At 30.5% G+C, this 18805-nt stretch overlaps 1 long non-coding RNA gene across 2 annotated transcripts; it reads left to right on the top strand.

The window, feature by feature from the left end:
* Window positions 1-481: 481 nt before the first annotated feature.
* LOC107896658 (uncharacterized) lies at window positions 482-18163 on the top strand. 2 transcript variants are annotated; one of them, XR_001683814.2, is made up of 4 exons: window positions 482-1014; window positions 3351-3429; window positions 4425-4482; window positions 17781-18163. It is a non-coding gene; the product is annotated as an uncharacterized lncRNA (long non-coding RNA). The 2 variants fall into 2 exon arrangements; XR_005903463.1 differs by lacking the exon at window positions 482-1014 and adding an exon at window positions 2811-2916.
* Window positions 18164-18805: the final 642 nt, after the last annotated feature.

Genomic DNA, 18805 nt, shown 5'->3' with positions numbered 1-18805 from the left:
AACCCGAATTATATAATAACTTATATTTATTTTATTTTTAATCATTTTAAAATTTTAATATAACCACTTTTTATTATATTTTCAATTTGTGTATTTTAATCATTTTAAAATTTTAATATAACCACTTTTTATTATATTTTCAATTTGTGTATTGTTTTAAGAATTATTTTAATATAATTTTTTTAAATATTTTTTTATGTTTCTAAATGTATTTGCTTTATTATGTTTTAAAAAATTTTATTTAATAAAATAAGCTAAAAATTTTAATATAGGTCGGGCCGGTTCGGGCTCGGGCTTAGCAATTTTATTATGGGCCAAGCTTGTACAATTTTTTAAGCCCATATTTCAGGCCGGGCTAGGCCTAGGCCTAGAAAACGGGCCTAAAATTTTATTTGGGCCTGGCCCTGCCCATGATCAGCTCTACAACTGATAAATAAAAATCCTTTAAATTAATTAGGTTTTTCACGCTTTAGGTTCTGATTTCCTGATTTGAATTGTTAAAATCAAAATCAAAGTGTTGATTTGGGAATCATGACGGAAGAGTAATCGATGGAGAAAGAATTGGAAGAATTAATTCTTGAAGAAGAAGAAGATGAAGGAATGCAACTTACGACGGAGATTAGGCCACAAAAATCTGCTTTTGAGATATGTTTAGTAGGTTGTTGTCTCACTGCAAGTGTAGTCAATTTTTCGGCATTAAAAAATACTTTAGCAAATCTATGGCATCTGTTGGGAGGAAATCAAATCTCTGATCTAGGAAATAAACGATATTTATTCCGGTTTTTTTATGAAGTTGATATGGAGAGGGTAATGAGTGGAACACCATGAAATTTTAATAATCATCTTCTTCTACTCCATAGATTACAAGAGGGCGATGATCCAAATTTGGTACCTTTGTGTTATGCTGAATTTTGGGTGCAAGTCCACGATCTACCATCAAGGTTTTTCTCTGATTGTGTGGCAAAACAATTGGAGGATTTCATTGGGAAATTCCTGGAACATGATAGAAAACAGGTTAGTCAAGGTTATTTGAATTATATGCGTATTAAAACCCAGATTGATGTTAGAAAACCATTAAAAAGAAAAAAAATATCATGATTTCCCAATTGAGTTTTGTTTATGTTAAATTCCGTTATGAAAAATTATCATTATTCTGTTTCTTGTGTGGTTGCTTGGGGTATGGAGATAATTTTTTTTCGAAAAAGGATTAATTTAAGTCTAAAGGAAGTAAAATATGGATGGGATATTCTTTAAGGGCTCAATCACGAAGAGCCAGTGTTATTCACAGTGTATGATTGAGGGACGATAAGATGGATGGGAAATTTAAGGAAATTGAAGGTAAACAAACAACCATGAAGAACAATAATAAGGAATACAATATGGGCATGCGACATAATAAGGGTTTTATTACCCAAACCCTAGGAATTAATTTAGAAGGTAGAAATAGGTGCGATAAAAGAAAAGCAAATTGTATGGAATAGTGAGGATAATGATGTAGATATAGACGAAGATGATGAGGAAATATCTCTAGTGAAAGATGAAGGAAAGAAAAGACACCGGTCAAATGTTAATAATTTTGGTTTAATTTTATCAAGAGAAGAGGGTAGATTAATAGACCAATAAGAAAGTAATTGCATAAATTAAATATCGACGGCTGCCAATAGGCTAGCCGATCGACCACAATGAAAATATTAAGTTAGAACGTTCGTGGATTGGGGAGCCACGGGGCGTTAGAAGGTTTCATCATGCATTGAATTCGAATAATCCCCAAATAGTCTTCATTATGGAGACAAAAATTGACAAGCACTGACTGGAAAGAATTAGACGTCGTTATGGTTTCAATTTGGCATTGATGTACCGGAAGTTGGAACACGAAGAAGGTTGAGTCTTGGGTGGAAAGAGGAAATATTAGTAACATTAAGAAGTTACTCAAATAATCATATTGATGTTGACATTGATAATCTTAAGGTAAGAGCTAAATGGCGAATTACTGGATTTTACGGAGCCCTAGAGACAAGAGGAAGGGAAGAGACATGGGATCTTTTGAAGACGCTGGGTAGAGAGCCAATCACACCTTGGTTATATGTAGGGACTTCAATGAGATTTTATACTCTTTTGAAAAGGAATGCGGTCTATGTAATGACCCGAATTTTACCAATACTAGAAAAGTGTAATTTCGGGTCTCCGTTTATGACAAATGGATTCTTAAATATTTATTAAAAATATTTACGAAGTTAAGTAAGTGATTAATTAGAGTCTAATAAAGTGAATTTAGCTTAATTAGGAATAATTGAGTAGAAGGATTAAATTGAATAAAGAATAAAAGTTTAATTATAGACTAAAGAAAAGTGAAGGGACTAAATAACCAAATAAGCTGAAGTGAATGCCAAGTGTGTGATAAAATAAATGACATGTGTAATTAATAAAATACATACATTTGTAATACATGTATGTATTTGCTTAATATTTAAGTAAATAATTAATGCATTTATTATTATTAAATTGATATTAGGTGATAAATAAATAAAAGAAAGACAAATGTATGGTAATAAATGGATACACATGTATTAATAAAAATACATACATTTTTTTATATATGTATTTAAGTATTACTAGATATTTATCAATTAAATAATTATATTATGAGATAATTATATAAGTAAATAAATTAATTATGACAAATGTAGAGTGATGATTGGTACAAGTGTAATAATGTGTATGTATACAAATGTTTAATAAAGAATTGTTATTTAAAAGATATTTATTAAAGTAATTATTGTATTATATAAAGTAAAGGAAATAAAAGAAAAAGAAAAGGAAGGAAAGGATGAAACGAAACAGAGAAGAAACAGGGGAGAAAGAAAGAAAGAAAAAGAAAAAGAAAAATTTGGGGTCTCAAGGTTCAAAGTCACTTTGGTAAGTCAATTTAATCTATTTTCTTGAAATTTTTGAGTTCATGGAATCCTAGAGATAAATACTACTTGATTTAAGCTAATATTTTGAAAGATAGTTGATTTTTAGATATAGTTTATGTTAAATAAAATGATGAATTAAACGCTAAATTAATAGAAATTCAAGTTAGAAATGATATAAGGATTAAATCGTAAAGAGAGAATTAAGTTTTGACATAGTAAGGATTAAATTAAAGGGAATTCAAAATTGAAGTTTTATGTTGAATATGAAAAGCTGCAAATTACTTTAAAGTAAGTATAAAGATGAAAACTAGGTTAATTTTGAAGAAAAAGAAAGGTTATGGTGATAGGACTAAAATGGAATTTATGAAAAAGTTACATGGAAAATTAGAGAATATGATATTAATGATTTTAAATGTTGTGTTAATTTTTCCGTAGCTAATACAGCGCCGAAAGTGTCATCGAGGAAAGGGAAAAAGAAAACGGATGAGGATATTGAGTGGACTCAAGAATTACGGTTTGTATTTCTATAAACCGAACTTAATAATTATTTATTATGATAGTATTTAAATTGTTGAGAAATGAAAAGTTTAAATGTATGATTATTGGAAAAAAATAAATTAATAGGTATATTGTATTGAAATTGAATTACATGTGATTTGATATGGAAAAGTATTGAAATGAAGTAAAATTAAATAAAGAAGGGAAATTGAAAATTGGAAGTTGACTGAAATCCCTATTAAAAATGCCGGGCTAGTCGGATATAGTTGGCATGCCATAGGATCAGTAGAGTTAGGGATATTCCGACTCTGTGTCGATGAGACACTTTATGTGTCGCCAGACTGTGATTGTTCCGGATTCGTTCCGATTAGGTACTTTGTGTACCGTTACTGTGACTGTTACTGTTACTGTTACTTTACCATTGCGGTGTATTCCAGCTTCGGTCGATGAAACACTGTATTATATCCCTGGTGTGCGGGTTGGATTTGGATCCGTGTATCCGTCCAGGTCCGAGTCATGTTAATAGGGATAACTAAAAGTATTAAAGACTGTTTGCTACGGAATAATTGACTGTTACTGAATAAATGACTGTTATTGTATAACTGACTGTTATAGAGTAACTGAATGCTACTGAAGAAATGATTATAACAGTATAATTAATTGTTGATGAATGACTGAATGTTCTGTATGAAACCGATAAATTGGTTTATAAATATTGACTGTTGATTGTTATGTATTAATGGATAACGAATGTAGACCGAATGAAATGGTAAAATTTATAAGTTACGAAGTGAAGTTAAGTTATTGAATTATAAAGACTGTGAAGTTAAAAGCTAAAACTCGAATACATATATGAATGACAAATATTATTGTTTTATTGATTTATGAAATTATTGTAAAAGTTGCATGATTTTAAGCAAATGTTATATTTTTTTATATATACTATTAAGTATTTAGTTTATAAAAATACCACTGAGTTTATACTCAGCGTACGGTTGTTTCCGTGCGTAGGTTAAGCTAAAGAAAGATCGTCGAATCAGCATCCTAAGCCGATCTCGAACTCAACAAGGTAAAATATGTTAATTGTTGATAATGGCATGTACCTAGGCTATTAAGTTAATAGAGTAAAAATGTTCAAGAATAGTTTAAAGATGTTAGGTCATAAAATGAAATATGCATGCTTGAAAGTTAATATAAGTAAGTTGTTTAAGATTGTACACAAAAATTTTAAGTCAATCTAGATTGTGGTACCACTGAGAGTACATTGGATGAATGTCTTATTGTCAAGTTGGATTAGCATTAAATATGTTTAATTGAGTTTTAATCATGTTGAAAGTCGGTAAAAATGTTATCTTAAAGCTTAAGTTTTTACAGGGTTAGTAACTTGCAAAACGAAACTCATCATAGGTCCACACAGTCAGGTCACACGGGCGTGTGATCAGATCGTGTGAGACACACGGCTCGCGCACGGGCGTGTCGTTAGGTCGTGTGTCCCATGCACCCAAAATGTTCTCCAGTTAGTATACTGGAAATGCTACACGGGCTAAGCACACGGGCGTGTGCTTTGGCCGTGCGAAATTAATAGATTCTAGAGGAAACAACACGGTGTTCCCACACGGACGTGTAAGAAGGGTACACAGGCGTGTCCCCTAGGTCACACGGGCATGTGACATTGTTCACAAAAAGGAATTTTTATGTTTTCACGAAAATTTTTATAAGCTTCCGATCGAACCCTGGTTGGATTCAAATGTTTATAGTAATCAATATAGGCCCATTTAAGATACAAAATGACTTAATTTTAATTCTTAATTTTAATTTATGTATCATAATTATCCCCGTTTAATACATAAAAGTATTGTAAAGACTGATAATGCTCCGTAATCCTATTCCGGCGACGGGACGAGGTTAAAGGGGTGTTACAATCTACCTAGAGATGAAAGACGTATGGAAGAGTTTTGTAACACTCATAATTCATGTCAACTTGAAGACATGGGTTTTTCAGGCAAATGGTTTACGTGGGAAAGAGGGAACCTTCTAGGAAAAAAATCAAAAAACCTCTTGATTAAGGAGTGTATAATTCAGAATGGCTCCATCTTTTTCCTAATTATACTATCCGACATTTAACACATTCTTTTTCAGATCACTGCCCTTTGTTATTTCAAACCAAGCAAAAAGAGTTAAGTAGAAGAATGAAAGGGTTTCGATATGAAGCATGGTGGGTCATGGAATAATCATGTGAGGAGGAAATAAAGCGTATATGGGAAACGGGCAGAGGAGGAGTTGTGGAAAAATTAGAATATGTAGGAAAAGGCCTACAAAGATGGTTAGGGAAAATTAAGAGATCTCGTAAAGGGCTATTAACGAAACTTCTTACTCATATTGCAGAATTAGATGAATTGGAAAGAATAGAAGAAAATTTAGAGGAGTTTATTGATAAAAAAAATTCATCTAAATTTGGAAATTGATAAAGAGGAAAGATATTGGGAACAACGAGCTAGAATGAATTGGCTAAAAGAAGGTGACAAGAATACAAATTTTTTTCATACCTTTGCCTCTCAAAGAAAAGGAGCTAATAGAATTGAGGAGCTGAAAAATGGGAGAGGGCACCTTGTTATTGACAAAAGGGAGATGGCCGATGTAGAAAAAGAATATTTTCAAGAGCTATTTTCATCAGGAGATATAAGTAATCCAGAGTACATTTCATCTGGAATTGAAAGTTGCATTTCAGAATCCATGAACAGTATGTTAATGGAAAATTTTACTTTGGAAGAAATTGTTTATGCTCTTAAAAATATGGGGCTGACTAAATCTTCTAAAAAAGATGGATTTCCAGCACTCTTCTATCAAAAGTATTGGCACATCGTGGGAGAGGAGGTTAGTAACTTTTGTCTTAATATTTTGAACAGGGACAGTTTGATTGAGGAGATTAATATCACATCTATTGTCCTCATCTCTAAAGTAGAAAATGCGGTGAATTTTAAAAACTTCTGACCTAGCAGTCTTTGCAAAGCTATTTACAAGATTATTGTTAAGACAATAGCGAATCGATTCCAAAAAGTTTTAGACGCTTGTATTGACAAAACCCAAAGTGCATTTGTGCTTGGGAGACTTATCATAGACAATATTCTACTCGCATATGAATTAATGCACTCTCTTAAACAAAGAAGATTGGGTCAAAACGGAAATCTTGCTCTAAAACTTGATATGAGCAAAGCATATGATAGAGTGAAATTAGAATTCATTGAGAAAGTCATGTAGAAAATGGGTTTTGCTGATGGATGGGTGTCTTTAATTATGAAATGTATCAAGACAGTTACTTATGTAGTGTGTATGAATAATGAGATAGGGGAATCTTTCACACCAATGCGGGGGTTACAACAAGGAGACCTTCTAAGACCTTATTTATTTTTGATATGTAATGAAGGTCTTTTGTCCTTAATGCGTTTAGCATTGCGTGAGGGAACCATAAAGGGAGTCAAATTTTGCCGAAGGGGCCCAAGTATTACACACTTAGTATTTACGGATGACTGCATCTTATTTGGAGAAGCTACGAAAAGAGGAGTGCAAACCATCAAAACCATATTAAGAGAATATGAATTATGTTCAGGTCAATGTATCAATTTTGAAAAATCATTAGCCTATTTTAGCTCAAATGTGACCAAACAAGGAAGGGAACAAATTGCGACTTTACTGGGCGTGCGAACATCAAGAGATCCAGAAAAATATTTGGGGCTGCCAAATATGGTGGAGAGAAATAAGAAAAGAACGTTCTAAATCTTAAAAGATAGAATGATTAGTAAAATAAAAGGGTGAAGTGCTCATTTCTTATCCATAGGAGGGAATGAAGTTTTCATTAAAGTAGTGTTACAAGCAATACCTACCTACACTATGGCATGTTTTTTATTACCAAAATATTATTGTTCGGAATTAGAAAATCTTATAAGAAGATTTTGGGGGCAAAAATAGCATAATAAATGAGGAATCCATTAGTGCGATTGGAGGAAACTTGGGGATTTAAAAGAAGACGGAGGAATGGGCTTTAGAATCATGTTAAAATTTAATATAGCACTTATTTCAAAACAGGGCTAGCGGTTACTTTTGTAATCCCGATTCGTTATTAGCAAGATTGTTAAAAGCAAAGTACTATCCACACTCGAATTTTTTGCAAGCAAGATTGGGGAATTTACCTTCTTTTACCTGGAGGAGTTTATGGGAAGTAAAAGACCTCCTTGAGAAAGAAATGCGTTGGAAAGTTGGGTCTGGTGGGCAGATTTCAATTTAGAATGGAGCATAGGTCCTAGGTGCTAGAAATTATAAAATTCAATTATCAAATTTTAATCCAAATTTCATGCATGTTTCAGAGTTAATTGAACAACATGAAAACAAATGGAAAGAGGAATTAATTAGAAATACCTTTCACTAAGAAGAGGCTGAGAAGATTTTATTATTCCTCTCCTATCTGAAAAAAGAAGCAGATAGCATGGTGTGGAGTGCAGAAGCTTCGGGGACTACACAGTACGCAACTGTTACAAATTATTATTACAAAATGATCAGGACATTAATTTACAAACTTCACAAAGCCAATACAAACCTTTATACAAGAAAATTTGGCTCATGGATTTACCATCAAAAATTAAAATTTTAGTGTGGAAATCCCTAAATAATTTCCTTCATACTCAAATTAATCTTTTTCGACAAAAACTAGTAAGCTCCACGATATGTCCAAGATGCTCGCAAAATGAAGAAACGATGGAACATGTGTTCAGATATTGCCCTCTGGTACATGATATTTGGGTAAGATTAGGAATCGGTTGGACCCTGGAGCAAAACCAATTTCAGTTTAAAGATTCGATCAAAGTCATATTCGAAAATCAATTGAATCATAAAATACGAACTAGTATGTATGCTTTATAGGCAGTCTGGACAGCTAGAAATAAATGGGTTCATGAAAAACAAAAGCAAAAAAGTGACAAACTCACTCAATTTATCCTTACCTACTTGCAAGAGTTAGATGAAATATGTAAGCTGTAACACCCATAACCCACATCCGTCACCGGAATAGGGTTACGAGATGTTATCAAAGTTTACAGAATAATTACACAAAAATTCCATTATTTACTTATATTCACATCAAAGCTGTCCACTCAAGTCATAGTCTCTAAATTATTTATATCTTAAGCTACAAAATTCTAAATTAAGATCCATAAAATTCATTTGAAACTAGACTCATATATCTTTCTACCATAAAATTTTCAGAATTTATGGATTAGCCATAAAGTACAATTTATTTTCAAAGTTACCCTTGTTCTACTATTTGACAATTTCGACCATTCTTTACTAAAAATTAATTATCTCATAGTACAGAATTCAGGTGATGTTCCCATTTGTTTCTTTTGAAACTAAACTTATTAAGGATTTTAAGCATATAAATTATAACCCATAATTTTTTTTAATGATTTTCCAAAGTCAGAATAGAGGAGCTTGAAATCATTCTGACCTTGTCTCACAAAAATTCAAATATCTCCTAATATGAAAATCTTTTGCTTACACCGTTTCTTCTAGTGAAACTAGATTCAATAGGCTTTAATTTCATATCTTATTCAACCTCTAATTTGATTTCCATAATTTATGGTGAATTTTCAAAGTCGAACTACTGCTACTAACCAAAAACTATTTTAGTACAAAATATTGTTAACTAGTTTATAACATCTTCACTTCATTTCATTTAAACTCTATACATGCCATATAAGTCTTTAAACATAAAACAAAAGCTACCGGAATTGATCTGGATAGTGAGCTTTGTTGTGATGATTCGATCTACCAACTTCCCTTTAATCCAATCTACCTAAAAATATCAAACACACACAAGTAAGCTTATTGAAGCTTAGTAAGTTCATAGGTTTAAAAGTAATGCTTACCAAACATAATATTTGCAAACAATAACAAAACATTTACTAAAGTTCCCTACCATTCACAACCACTGTTATAATACTTTACATAGTTGAGCTCAATATTAACAACTACATAATCTCTTTCATTTGGTTCACTCCTATTTTATTACTTATTATAAAATTAGGAAACGGCTTACGAAATTGAGTACGTCGTTGCTCAGTGCCACGATTTGCAACTCAGTATGGTTTTCCTCATTGAAGTACCATACCTACATTTTACAACTCGGTATGGGAAATGTCATATCTACGTTTCTTAACTCAGTATGGATTTGATAATACCATACCTACGTTTCACAACTCAGTATGGATGATACCATACCTGCGTTTCACACTTTTCCATAGATCAACCATGGTATTATCCATCAATTCATCACATGTCACGATACGAACATACTTAATCCTGTGTTTTTCCTAATTTGAATTTCCATCTTTATTCTTTCATTTTAACATAATTTTCACAATCCCACAAAAAATTCATATATAATAACACATTATATCATTACATGTAAATTCAACCATATGAACTTACCCGGCTGATTAGTAGAAGATTTTGAAATTTAGGAACTATTCCGCAACTTTTTCTTTTCCTCGTTCGTCATTGGATTCTTGATCTATAATATAAAATATTTCCACTCATTAGCATTTATTTCATTTCTATTTCACTGCACAATTTATACTCTTCAACTTTTGAAATTGCACTTTTACCCCAAAATTTATAGTTTTTACAATTTAGTCCCTACTTAATTCACCCATCAATTGAGCTATTTTTTTCTCAATTAACACTTTATTTTATCATTATAAACTATTTAAAAACCTTTGATATTCTGAATTTCAACACCAACATCTAATTCACAACTTTTTCACAATTAGGTCCTAAATAGCATTTTCTATAAAAATTACTTAATAAAACCACTTTAATATGAAATTAGAACTTCAATTTCATAATAATTCATCATAAAATATCCTTAATCATCCAGGTTAGCTTCCAATTTCACCCACCACATAAAAAACTAATGAATTCTATAAGTGGACCTAATTGTAAAAGTCATAAAAACATAAAAATTATCAAGAAAAAGAAAGAATTAAACTCACATGATGTAAAAATATGAAAAACCAGCTTTCTCCAGACCTCCTATGACATTTTGGCTGAGAAAATATGAAGATATCTCTAGATTTTTCAATTTTGTCCTTATTTTATATGTTAAAATTTCCAAATTTCCCCTTATTTCCCTTATTTTTCTGGTGATTTTCTTGCCCTTGCCGTCCAGCCTATTCACTTTTAGGCTTAATTTCCCTTTAAATCCTCTTTCTTTTAACACTTGAACTAAATTTTACATTTGTTACAATTTAGTCCTTTTTTATTTAATTGACTACCAAAACGTTAAAATTTCTCAACCAAAATTTAATACTAACTTAATGACACTCCATAAATATTTCTAAAAACATTTATGGCTTGGTTTTCAAATTTGAGGTCTCGATACCTCGTTTTTGACCATTTGACCTAATAAATTCTTTTAATTCACCAAATTCATCAATTCACAAATTATTCTAAATTCTTACTTGACTCATAAATATTAAATTACTATATTGTTTAATCTTACTTGTAGGATTTAGTGATCTCAAATCATCGTTTCTGACACCACTAAAAATTAGGCCGTTACAACTCTCTCCCCTTTAAAAATTTCGACCTCGAAATTTGTTACCTGAAAATAGATTTAGATACTGTGATCTCATTGACTCCTCTGTTTCCCAGGTTGCCTCCTCCATACCATGTCGATGCCATAATACTTTAATCAATGGTACTATTTTGTTCCGTAATTCTTTAACTTCACGAGCCAAAATCTTCACTAGTTCTTCTGAATAAGTCATATCTAGTTGAAGCTCAATTTCAATATGAAGAATTACGTGTGCAGGATCTGACTTATACCATTTTATCATAGACACATGAAACACATTATGAATCTTCTCAAGTTCCAGAGGTAAAGATAACCGATAAGCTACAGGACCAACCCTTTCCACAATTTCATATGGCCCTATAAATCTCGGACTCAATTTTCCTTTTCTGCCAAACCATAACACCTTCTTCCATGGTGAAACTTTTAAAAATATTCAATCACCCACTGCATATTCTATGTGTCTTCATTTCAAATCCGTATATGACTTCTGACAGTCTGAAGTAGTTTTTAGACTATCTCGAATAATCCGGACTTTCTCTTCGATTTCCCGAATCAAATCAACCCCAACTATTTTTATTCACTCAATTCAGACCAACACAATGGAATCTTGCATTTCCTACCATAAAGAGCCTCAAATGGTGTCATTTTTATACTAGATTGATAGCTATTATTATAAGAAAACTCAGCCAAAGGTAAATACCTTTCCCAACTGTCACCAAACTCGAGTATACAACATCTTAACATATCTTCTAGAATTTGAATCACTCGCTCTGACTGTCCATCTGTTTGAGAATGAAATGCTGTACTAAAATTCAATCTGGTACCCAAATCTTCTTGTATTTTATTCTAAAATCTCGAAGTAAACCTTGGATCTCGGTCCAAAATGATAGATACTGGAACTCTATGTAGTCTCACAATCTTTGACACATACACTTCTACTAACTTCTTAAGTGAAAAATCTATTCTGACTGGAATAAAGTTTGCTGACTTTGTCAATTTATCAACAATCACCCATATCGAATCTTTCTTTCTTGGAGCCATAGGCAGTCTTGACACAAAATCCATTGTAACATACTCCCACTTCCATTCAGGAATCATAATTGGTTGTAATAAACCTGTTGGCACTTGATGCTCTGCTTTAACTTGCTGACAAATTAGACATTTCGCAATAAATTTTAAAATTTCTCTTTCCATACCAGGCCACCAATATAACATTTTCAGATCACCATACATTTTTTTACTGCCCGGATGAATAGAATACATACTATTATGTGCTTCAGAAAGAATATTATTCATTAAATCAGAATTGTTTGAAACACAGATCCTATTATGATAACGCAACATACCTTCATCATCAATGTTGAACTCTGAATCTAAATTATCTCGAACCATCTGTCGTTTAAGTACCAATTTCAGATCTTCATCCTGCAATTTCTGAATTTGTTGAAGAAACATGGGTTTCAATTTCAATTCTACTAATACAACACCTTCTTCATTAAGAGCCAAATGAGCATTCATTGCCCGAAGTGCAAACAAGGATGACTTTCAACTAAGTGCATCAGCAACTACATTAGCTTTCATTAGATGATAGTTAATAACCAAATCATAATCTTTCAGCAACTCTAACCACCATCTCTGTCTTAAGTTCAGTTCCTTCTAAGTCATCAATTATTTCAAACTTTTGTGATCCGTATAAATATAACAATTCTCACCATATAAATAGTGTCTCCAAATTTTTAAAGCAAAAACAATTACAGCTAACTCAAGATCATGTTTAGGGTAATTTTTTTAATGTGGTTTTAAGTTTCGTGAAGCATAAGCCACCACCTTTCCTAACTACATTAACACACAACCCAAACTATTTGAAGATGCATCACTATACACAACATACGGTATACCTGATTCTGGTTGAGTCAAGACTGGAGCTTTTGTTAACATTTTCTTTAATTGATCAAAATTCTATTGACATTCATTAGACCACACAAATTCAACATTCTTCTGTAATAAACGAGTCATTGGTGAAGCAATCATCGAAAAATTCTTTACAAAACGGCGATAATACCCTACTAGTCCCAGAAAACTTCGCACTTCAGTTACATTCTTCGATATTTTCCAATTCACCACTGTTGAAACTTTACTTGGATCCATACGAATTCTTTCAACTAATACAATATGACCCAGAAATCCAACCTCATGAAGCCAAAACTCACATTTACTAAATTTTGCATATAGCTGCTTTTCTCTCAAAGTTTGTAATACAATTCTCAAGTGTTGTGCATGTTCGGATTCTATCTTTGAATAGACCAATATGTCATCAATAAATACCACCACAAATCTATCCAAATAAGGCTGAAAAATCCGATTCATTAAATCCATAAATGCAGTAGGGGCATTTGTTAAACCAAAAGGCATTACCAGAAATTCGTAGTGACCATACCGAGTTTGAAAAGCAGTCTTTGGCACATCACACTCTTTAACCTTCAATTGATAATACCCAGATCTAAGGTCTATCTTTAAAAACACTGCGGCACCTTTCAGTTGATCAAACAAATCATCCATACAAGGTAATGGATATTTATTTTTAATTGTTACCTTGTTCAACTGTCTATAATCAATACACAATCGCAACGAGCCATCTTTCTTTTTCACAAATAAGACAAGTGCACCCCAAGGTGATGTACTCGGTCTGATGAACCACTGAAAATTAGGCCGTTACATAAGTAGCCACCTGTTAAGAAATTGCTGAAGGAAAATTGGCATCCACTGGAGGAAAATTATGTTAAAATCAAATTTGACACTACGTACGATAAACAACAAAAAAATCCTGCATTGGAATTGTGATTAGAAATTCAAGAGGGCAAGTTTTAAAATTTGAAGTTCACTTTAATAAACACATTCCTTTGGCTTTTGTGGCAGAGGCTGTCGCATGTGTTCAAGCAACCCAGTTTGGGGCTGAATCTAGCTTCTTGCGGAGCGACATCGAAGGCGATGCTTTGTCAGTAATTAAGAAGGTTAACAATGAAGAGGAAGACAGATCAGAAATTAGGGCTTACATTATAGATGTTAAAAGATAAAAAAAAATTATTTCATTTCATGTACATTTAAACATACAGAGAGACAAATGAACAAAGTGGCACATCATTTAGCAAAAAAAAAATGGATCAATAAAGAAGAAGACACTTATCTTAGAAACGGACTCCCCAGTTCTATTACCCAGGCCGTCGAGGAGGATAAACGTAATGCAAGAAGAACAAAATCAACGAGTCCAAATGAGGGATAAGGAACCATCGACAATGATAAAAAAAGGGGGATACCTTTATTTGAGTCTTTGGAAGATTGGGGAAAAGAAATGTTTTTTAGACAATGAAGATATCTGGCTCAATCTGCTCACATATTAGAGCAACTAATTAGCGAATGAATTCGTTATCTGAAGGGATATCTGAGTCATTGCTACCTTGTTGTTACACGAATCGCCCTGGAAACAAAATGAAGAAATGAAGAAACAAGAAAGGGATTCGTCAAAAAAATTGAAGAATTGGCTATTGATTTTTTAAGGTCTATTTAGATTTCCTAATTTTGTTTTTAGGATCTGTTTAGGTTTCCTGATTTTGTTTTTAGGAGCTTTATTTCACGCTTTGAGCCTTAGCCTTTTCCCTTTTCCCTTTATTTTCTTGATAAAGCAGGCCATGTTTTTTTCTCAAAAAAAATGAGTTTCAAAATGAATACACACATTCAATATTTTCAATTTTATTAATTATTTTTTGATACCTCTCAACAAACAAACAAATGCATTCATTTTGAAACTTTTTTTAGATAATTAAGTTTATTTTCTTTAAATTAAGAGTTTTTTATTTTATTTTATGTATGATTTATTTATTTTATTATTTTTCACATGTAATTATCTTATTGGATTACTTAAGTAATAAATTACATCTCATTAAAAATATTTTACGCATGAAATTCCAAATCATCCCGTTAACTTTTTTAATGGTATTTTCATCTAATTTGTTAAAAAAAAAACAAAGGTTGATAGGCCAAATTTTTTATTAAACCTTACTTAAATGATAAAGAAATTGTTATTTAAATTCTTTAAATCATGTATTTCTTGTCAATGTGGAATGACTAGCATTGCAAACAACTAACAATTCTCCACTAATTTAGAATATTAGTAATTAATTTGCTTTTCACACAAATAAAATTTATACATATAAAATGATATTTCTCAATTTAAACCACCAATTAACCAAAATATCTTACAATTTAATGAAGCCATTGATGTTCACATATTTGAACTATCAAATTGATGATAAAACACACATAATCTTCATTCATAACTTGGTCAAAAGTTGTTCATATTTATTACTAATATGTCCCTGTGTTTTTTTTTTAAATAACATTTACGAGAGAAAGTAGCACCACTTCTTATATTTTTATAAGTAAAGTTTTTCTATTATCTTTGTTGTTTTAGACACTAAATATTAACTAATGACCGCCATTAAGAGTCTTTGAATGAAAATTTTCAAAAATATTTGAGATTTCTAAAACGCTAGCATTTGTAATTGTTTTATTTAGAAAAAAATTAGGTTATTGAAATTTTACAAATTAAAAGAAGAATAATTCTATTAATATAAAAATATTCAATATAAAATTTATTATATATGTAAAAAAATTATAAATAGTTTTAATTAAATAAAATTTTAAAAATTATTTCAGAATTAAATAAAAAAATTTTATCATGTGTATTAAGTCAAATAAAATCATATGAAATTTAAAAAAGCGACCTCAAAATATGAAAAAGAAAAAAGAAAAAAGAAAATTGAAATTCTCTCATGAAATTACTCACAAGTGTCCAATATATAAAATCCTCACCCACACACATCATATTCATGCTCTTTACGCAATAGTGTAACATTATTATTCAGAATAGATTTTACAAGCTCTCGTGTCTTCCTTTTGCAGCAGTAATATATGCATACTGTAGTTGCAGTAAAGCTACGTTTGATTATGACCACAAATCTTTGGATTCACATGGTAGGGTAGGAGATGCAAATTTGACTGTTCAAACAGCTCCACCTCCTAGAAAACCCAACACCTCCTTGCACATTGTTAGGTCATTTTTGTCCCTCGTATTAAAATCACAACGTGAAAGTTAAAAAATTAATTTTAACCTTTAATTTTTACATATTATATTAATTTAGTCATAATTTTATAAAAATTAATACTTAAAATTTATAAATAATCTTAATTTAATCTTAATCTTAAAAATATACATATAAATTTTCAAAAATATAATAAAAATTTTAAATTTTATATTAATATTAATATTAATATTAATATTAAATAAATATAATTATATTAATATTAAATAAAATAAAAATCTCCTCACCCTGTACCTCTCACCGCCTGTTACATCATACATGTATATACAGCCAAATCCGAATTACTAGCCATACCATAACACTAAATTTAACTCCGGATATCTATTGAAGAAGATGGGGAAGGGACAATGGTGGGGAGGTTTTTATTTTATTTAATATTAATATAATTATGTTTATATTTATTTGATATTAATATTAATATAAAATTTAAATTTATTATTATATTTTTTGAAAAATATTATGTATTTTTACACCTTTCTTTGAATTTTTTAGAATTAGGATTAAATTAATATCATTTGTAAACTTTGATGTTAATTTTTTAAAATTATTATTAAATTAATATATTATGTAAAAATAAGGGCTAAATTTGTTATTACACCGATTTTTTTAACATCCATGTTAGTTTGTTATTTGTAATTTTAACAAAAATGACCAAAATGACTGAACTATATAACGTAGGTGTTTAAATTGTAATTTTTTTTTATTATTTTAGGTGCCTAAAATGAAAGTTTTTGATGGTTCGGTAACTATTTGTGTAGTTTATCCTAATTAATATAATTAGGACTACCAAATCTAATATATATTAGACTTGATCATGGATTGGGTCATCCTGTTCAAGCCTGTATGAAAAATGAGAGGGTTTGGGCAAAAATATAGGCTCGAAAAATGGGTTTCAACAAAAAATAAAAACCTGTTTTCTAAATGGCCCGTGCCTCGAGTAAGATTTTTTGCCCAATCTTGTCCCGACCCAAATAAGATGTTTTGTTGTTGTTTCGTTGTTATTTTGCTACAATTTCGTTATTATATTGCTACTATTTTATTGTTATTGTTTGGATATTATATAATTATTGTTTTATTGTTAATTTTACTACTATTTTAGAGGCATTTGCTTACTAAAATTGCAACTATCTTAGTGTTATTTAAGTATAAAGACTTTTTTTAATGTATTTTTAATTTATTGAGAAGCATTTATTTTAATATTTTTAGTATATTTGATTTATTATATTTTTAAAATTTATTTTTATATAAAAATAATCTAAAAAATTAACATGGGTAAATTGGGCTGAGCTAGCGTTTAACATTTTTAATTTGGGCCGACTTGGACATAATTTAGGCTAATTTTCAAGTTAGGATGAGCTGAACTCAAACTTAAAAACGGGCTTAAAATTTTATATCAATCTAGCCCAACACGACCCGTAATCAGTTCTATAGCTAGGTTTTTAACCAAATAAGGAATATGGGCTTTGTTGACATAGTTCACTTATTGACAAATGGGAAAGTGTATTTTTTTAACTTTAGTTGAATTCTATTCTCTCAAAACTTGTATAATTTAATCTTCTATAATTTTGTTTCTTTTTGCAGGAAGGATTTGCCTAGGCAACAGGCACCAGCAGACCAAATGCCGGAGAATTGGATTAACAGTTTAGGTAGAATTTGGAAACGCTGCAGCGGAGGCAGTCATGAAAAATGGAAATGGGGAGTGAATTATGGGATATAATTGGGAGTATGCTCTGTTTTAGGTGCTGAACTGTATGGTATTTTTTATAGTTTAAAACTAATTTAAGATAGAAGATATGCTGGAGTTATGATTCAAATGGATAATTTGGAGGCAATAAAGGCCATTTAAGAATCTTCTTTGACGAATTCGAGCTCTGCCCTTTTAGATGTATTCATTATCTATTAGAGAGAATTGCAATATAGTTCCATAGACTACAATAAAATTGTTGATTGTATGGTTAAAATGACCTTTGATACGAATCATAGTCTGAAAATGTTTATAAAGATTCTAAAGGAGGTGCCAACTATTTTTACTGTTGTTCAAGCAAAAGATAAATCTTGTATTTTTTTGTATAATTAATTTAATTGCTTTTTTTTATTTGTTTGGTGGTTTTTAACAAATTTAATGAGAATTATTAAAATAATTGTTAAGAATTAATTATATTCATAATTTGAGTTATGCCAAAATTAAATGTCAGGAAACATAGTGATAATAGCTTAACTACAAAAATATCATTTTTATAATTCAACTATTTTGACTTTTTCATAATTAATACCTACCTATAAACTATTGCCATAAGTAAAAAAAAAAAAGAAAAAAAAAGCAGGAAATATCAACTATTTGACATAAATAATTTAGCTATTAAATACAAAATTCTTTATTTACTGTCATATATATACCTTACATTCAGTCCATCATTTATAAAATAATTTAATTATTGGGAAAACTATTAAAATAATAATTTTTGTTTATCTAAATTTATATTAGTCATTTATATTTGAAATGTTATGTTTTAATCATTTACGTTATTGTGTTGTGATATTTTAGTCATTGAGCATTAATTGTCATTAATGATGTAATGGTAAGTTGATGTGGTACGTTAAATTAT

This window comes from Gossypium hirsutum, chromosome A10 (genome assembly GCF_007990345.1).
Source record: "Gossypium hirsutum isolate 1008001.06 chromosome A10, Gossypium_hirsutum_v2.1, whole genome shotgun sequence".
Classification (NCBI taxonomy): Eukaryota; Viridiplantae; Streptophyta; class Magnoliopsida; order Malvales; family Malvaceae; genus Gossypium; species Gossypium hirsutum.
Note: the sequence above shows the minus strand (reverse complement) of the source record. Positions and strands in the feature narration are given on the sequence as shown.